Source organism: Dipodomys merriami, unplaced genomic scaffold (assembly GCF_024711535.1).
Source record: "Dipodomys merriami isolate MVZ:Mamm:240054 unplaced genomic scaffold, mDipMer1.0.p SCAF_50, whole genome shotgun sequence".
NCBI lineage: Eukaryota > Metazoa > Chordata > Mammalia > Rodentia > Heteromyidae > Dipodomys > Dipodomys merriami.
This window is the reverse complement of record NW_027206069.1, coordinates 1,338,556-1,344,555: the sequence shown is the minus strand read 5'-3', so window position 1 is coordinate 1,344,555 and position 6,000 is coordinate 1,338,556. Positions and strand designations below refer to the sequence as shown.

The window sequence follows — 6,000 nt, the reverse complement described above, 5'->3', positions numbered from 1 at the left end:
ATCTGTAACATGCAGACACTTGCCCTCTATTCTTAGGTTGCTGTGAAGATCAGAGATCAGTCTCTTGGAAGAGACTGAGGATACTCAGCAAGGAGGGTACTTGATGGGGTACTTGCTGGTCTCAGATAGGTGCCCTGGGTAAAGATGAAAGTACTCCTGGCAGCTGTTCTGGGTGAGCTGCCATATAAATATTCAGAACAGAGGAGCAAAGCATCCAAGACTTTTGGCTCTGGACAGCCGTTTGGGGAGGGCCTGTGCTCAGCCATCAGTAGTTCTACAGATTGGCATGAGTCAGGGACTGAGGGGAGCCTGTGTACTTACTCCACCACGGGGGAGGGGTGAGGCAAAGGAAATCTGACCTTCCGTTCTGCTATCTGCCTCAGCTGATGCTGTGCGGCAGGTGCTGGGCAGGGCTGCGTGGCCAGGACATGGGGGTCTCCTGTTCTTGCGCTCTCAGGCCCCGGAGAAGACAGCTGTGTAAACTGACCACAGTGCAAAGGACAGGTGGAAGATCAGAGGAGATCCTTCCTATCTCTTGTGTGTCAGTTCTGGTCTGCCTCTGAGTCCCTCTATCCCCGACTCTATGTAGTCTTTGCCTACTGTGCTTATTTCTTTTGTACTGGTGCTAGGGCTTGAACTCAAGGCCTGGACACTGTCCCTGAGCTGTTTTTGCTCCAGGCTAATGCTCTTCCACGTTAGGCTTTCATGGTGTTCAACTGGAGCTAAGTGTCTCACAGACTTTCTTGCCCAGGCTGGCTTCAAACCTGTATCCTCAGATCTCAGGCTCTCGGGTAGTTAGGATTACAGGTGTGAGCCCCTGGCTGCCATCTTGCTTGAATTCTGAGCAAGGACAGATGCGTCCTTGCGTCTGTGTCACTGGAGGGAGAGCTCCAGTGCCAGCTCACCAGCACTCTGCTCTTCTGTCCAGGCCCCCCGGAGCGCAATGGGCAGGGCAGGGGAGGGACAGACAGCTGAAAGAGGTGGCGATGGGGGCGGGTGAAAGGGGCACCGAGGAAGGCGCCTTGGCAGGCACCTCAGCCTTCCCGCCGGGAATGCGGGGACTGGGAGGCGGCTGCTGAACACGCGCACCCAGGCCGCTCTGCTTCTCCGGTGCTGCGTCCCACGGTGACCTGCGCGGGCATCCCGGCAGTCGGTCCGGACCCTGGGCTCGCAGGCCTCGCCGGGCGTCGGCGGGCGCCTGGCGGAGCACGCAGGTCCGCCCTGCAGACCGCGAGGGAGACCGGGGGCGCGGGCCCCGGGCGGGCGCGGCGGCCGCGGTCGGAAGCCCGGCGCGGGCACTCTCCGTGGCCGGGTCCCACACGCCGGGCGTCCGCACCGGCGGGGGCCGGAGGATCGTGCCTCGTCCCGGGGAGTTACGAAGGCCCAGCGCCTCGTCCGGAGACCGCAGGGCGCAGGCCGCCGCGCTCGTCCCCCTTGGCGGCCGGCGCGGGGCCCGGCTGGCGCGGAGGGCCGGGGCGTCGCGCGCGGGAGCCCGGAGCCCCACGGACGCGCCCCGCCCCCCGGCGCGAGGGCGGGTGACGTCACGGCGCGCGGCCTTGTGGGGCGGGCGCGGCGCCGGCGACGCCATTTTCGGCGGCTGAGGTAGCGCGGCGGGCGGCTGGAGCGCGAGGCCGCGCGCGGAGGATGCTGCGCGGAGGCCGCCGAGGCGCCTCTCGCTCGTGACCGCGGCGCCCGCCCCAGGCGGCCGGGCTGTGCGCGGCGGCCGCTGCTCCGTGACAGCGCGAACCAGCGCGGCCCGCCGGACCGGACGGTGAGTGCGCGGCCCGGCCGCCCCGGGACGCCGGGCAGCGGGACCCGCCGCGGCGCCCGCCCCGGCCCACCCGCGGGCCTCCAGGCCCGGCCCGTCTCCTTCCCACGCGCGCCCCTCCTCCCCGGCCCGGCCCGCGGCCCCAGCCCCTCCGGCCCCCGCCCCGCCGGCCCTCAGCCGCGCCCTCCGGGCTCCGCCGCCCCGCCCGCCCCGCGTCCGGGGTGGGCCTCGCGGGCGGGGGCGGCCGTCCCCGTGACAGCTGCGCGCCCGAGCCGCGCGGCGGGGCGGCGGCCCCGGGAGGCGGCGGGGGCGGCCGGGCCGCTTTGTCCGAAGCCTCCCCTTCCGGCCTCCAGCCTCCGGGTCTCTACCTCCGGGCACCGCCCTGGGCGCCCCGCCGCGGCGCTGTCATCCGGGGCCCTCCCCGCTCTCCGCGGCCGGGCGCGGTCCTCCCGGCGGCCGCGCCCGCAGCCACCTGCGCTGCGCCCCTCCCCTAAGAGCGAGCACGCGAGGGGAAAGTGAGGTAATTGGCGAGAGCGACGCCGCGAGCCGGTTCCAGGGGCATTCTTTGTGTCACTGTGGCGGCCGGTCATTGTTCTTTCTAAACCTTGAAAATTTACATATTAAGTGATGTTTAGGATTACTTGCAAAAACAAAAGTGCCTTTGAAAATTGAGAGCGAGTGTTTGAGGTAAATACTATTTAAACTGTGTTAAAAGGCAGTTGCCTGTTTGGTTCTTTGTGTTAGATTCCGAGGGTTTTTTTTTTTTTCCTTCACAGCATGACTAAGCCTTTGACCAGAGTCAGTTTCTAATGCATTGTAATTGGCATACGTCTAATGCATTTCCATCCTCCTTCAGCCTGCAGATCATGTGGTAGGGACTTACTTTCCAGAAACTGGCCACAAGCCTCAGTTACTTTGAGAAATTTGACTCCCTGTTTTGTTTCCTAAATATTAGTAAGAATACAGTGGTACTAATAGTTAAGATTTCAGGCTCTGTGAAGTTATCCGTGGAAGGGCAGACACTCTCCAGGTCATCAAAGAATGCACATCACGCTGCAGGTGAGCCTGGGAGGCTGTGGTGGTGCCAGGTGGGAGCCACTACAGCTCTGGCTCGTTCTTCTGACTGCAGTGTGTTGTAAGTGCTTAATACACAGAAAACGTAGCTGGGTATGGCGATGCATGCTTGTAAATCCCAGCTTGAGACGCTGAGAATTCCAGGCCAACGGCTACACATCATAACCCTGTCTCAAAAAAAAAAAAACTATGGGAGTATAACGGTGTGATACATGGATACCAGGATTTTATCCAACAAAGCAGAAGGGAATTCCACTCAGAAGGGGTATACAATTACCTTAAGTATTTCCTTTTTCTCGTTTGAGTTCAGCCTGGATGTTGTCGCTGAGCTGTTTTTGCTCAAGGCTAGTACTCTATCACTTTGAGCCACAGACCCACTTCTGGTATTTAGGCAATTAATTGGAGGTGAGGCTCACGTCCTTTCTTCCCCTGGCTGACTTGGAACTATGATCATCAGATCTGTACCTACTGAGTAGATAGGATTACAGGTGTAAGAGAATGGATGGGATTCCCAGAAAGGCAAAAAAACCAAAACCCAAAGCTGTTGTTTAACTGTAAGCATGTTTCTTCAAGTCTATGTGGAACTCTATTTTGGAAGTCTATTTTGGAACGGACCAAAAACTATACGGAAACATGATTGTCTTAAAAAAAAAAAAAAAAAAAGCTAGGAAGTGGTGCTGTGGCTCAAGTGGTAGAGCGCTATCCTTGAGCTGAAGAGCTGAGGGACAGCGCCCAGGCCCAGAGTTCAGGCCCCACGACCGGACCCCCCCCCCAAAAAAAAAAAAAAAAGCTAGGGGCTGGGAAGGTGGCTTAGTGGTAGAGCGCTTGCCTTGCATGCATGAGGTACTGGGGTTGGATTCCTCAGCACCACATAAGCAGAAAAAGCCGGAAGTGGCACTGTGGCTCTAGTGGTAGAGTGCTAGCCTTGAGCTGAAGAGCTGAGGGACAGTGCCCAGGCCCAGAGTTCATTCCCCATAGCGGACAAAAAAGCTAGAAGTAGAAAATTTACAAGTGGTGGGGTTATAAAATTAGTTCTTAGATGAATAAAATGACAGGAACCTAGATTTTATGCAATAAACAGTTGTTAGCAAAAGCCGGGCACTGGTGGCTCATGCCTGTAATCCTAGCTACTCAAGAGCCTGAGATCTGAGGATCATGGTTCAAAGCCAGCCAGGGCGGGAAAGTCTGTGAGACTCTTAGCTCCAATAAACCCCCAGAAAACCAGAAGTGGCATGGTAGATTGCATTGAGCTTAAGAGCTGAGGGACAGCACCTAGGCCCAGAGTTTAAGCCCCATGACCGACCTCCCCCCCAAAGTGATCTTGAGCCCTAAGACCGGCACCCCAAAATCACTTTTTCTTTTTTTGTTTTTGTTTTTTTTTAAATTTTGGATGCTGGTCCTGAAGCTTGAACTCAGGACCTGGGCGCTCTCCCTGAGCTTTTTTGCTCCAGACTAGCGTTCTACCACTGAGCCACAGCATCACTTCTGGTTTTCTGATGGTGAATTGGAGATAAGAGTTTCATGGACTTTGAGGGCTGGCTTTCAACTACAATCCTCAGAGCTCAGCCTTCTGAGTAGCTGGGATTACAGGAATGAGCCACCCGTGCTCAGCCTTAATCTTGTGTATTTTGGATCAGAGGAGCAGGGAAGTATGTATTGTGTCTTAGGGAATAGAATAAAAATGGCAAATTAAGATTGTAGAAGGATGTTCTTAAATGACTGGTGACTGTTGAGAACTACTGGCTGACAACCACTGTGAAACTGGGATTGCAAGATAAAGCAGTTAATCTGGCAGGTCCCAGGTTAAACACCTAATTTTTTTTTTTTTTTTTGGGTCCAGTCGTGGGGCCTGAACTCTGGGCCTGGGCGCTGTCCCTCAGCTCTTCAGCTCAAGGCTAGCGCTCTACCACTTGAGCCACAGGGCCACTTCCGGCTTTTTGCTTATGTGGTGCTGAGATATCGAACCCAGGGCCTCATGCATGCAAGGCAAGCGCTCTACCACTGAGCCACCTTCCCAGCCCCAAAGAATATTTATTTTTTTTGGAGGGGTCCAGTCGTGGGGCCTGAACTCTGGGCCTGGGCGCTGTCGCTGAGCTCTTCAGCTTAAGGCTAGCGCTCTACCACTTGAGCCACAGCTCCTCTTCTGGCTTTTTTCTTTTTGCTTATGTGGTGCTGAGGAATCGAACCCAGGGCCTCAGGCATGCAAGGCAAGCGCTCTACCACTGAGCCACTTTCCCAGCTCCTAAACACCTAATTCACTGAGTAATGGGGAAGTCATTAACTTGCACTGGAAGGAAAGTTGGGTTAGCTAAGTGTTGTGTTGCCCTGAAAATGTCTTCCTGATGGCTAGAAATAAAGGCTGAGCGCCTGTTATTTCGAGGAGTCCCAAAGTGGTGGAGGTAGAGGAAGAAAGGAGGTGGCTCCTTTCACCTTGAGGTACGCAGGCCAGGGGGACCAGTGTGTCTAGAAACGGGCTGCAGAGTATGGTGATGCTGTGAACTTCACCTGACACCAGGTGAAGCCTGGGAGCCTTGGAATTAGGACAGTGACACAGCTGGATTAGGGAGATTTAGGACAGGGTAGATCTGCCTTGGGGCTGGGAGTGAGGCTGAAGGCCGGAGGGAAGAGGAAGGGAGAGGGTCCGGATTACTGCAGGCTGGCTGAGACTGTCAGAGCCAGCCCGTGCCGACCTGCGGGGCCAAATGGTACTCTCAATAACGTTCTTCCCTTGTCTGCTTCACTGTCCAGTTTCCTTAGCTGATTTGGTCCCACTCTGTCAGCCAGGTGGGCACCCACCTAGTGTGAGCTGTAAAAGCCATAGCTGTGCAACCAGCCACTACTCTGTCTGACTTTTCTCCTTAGCAGTTCTTGCTACTTACAGGGTCATATTACTTTACTTTCTTGCCTGTTTACTGCCTGTCTCCTAGTGCATTTCTTATCTTCATAAGGCAGGGTTCTGTCTGTCGTGTTTGGTGTCATCGCTTGGTGTACCATAGGCATTTGGTAATGTTCGTTGAAGGAATGCCTCTAGAGCAACTGCTTCATCTCTTGGTGATTTACTGGCTGGTATGACACTCACTAAGATAGGGGAAATGGGAGGACAGGACAGTGTTTGCTTTTGAATGTGGTAAATCCGAGGTGCTTGTTGAAGGGCCTAG

At 55.9% G+C, this 6,000-nt stretch overlaps 1 protein-coding gene across 14 annotated transcripts in view; it reads left to right on the top strand.

The window, feature by feature from the left end:
* Positions 1–1,580: 1,580 nt before the first annotated feature.
* The window catches only part of Klc1 (kinesin light chain 1), a 48,046-nt gene continuing 43,626 nt past the window's right edge, over positions 1,581–6,000 (top strand). For all 14 annotated transcript variants that reach the window (XM_069997473.1, XM_069997471.1, XM_069997475.1 and 11 more), the window contains exon 1: positions 1,581–1,771. The gene's annotated coding sequence lies outside the window, so the exon portion shown is untranslated. The remainder of the gene's footprint in view (positions 1,772–6,000) is intronic.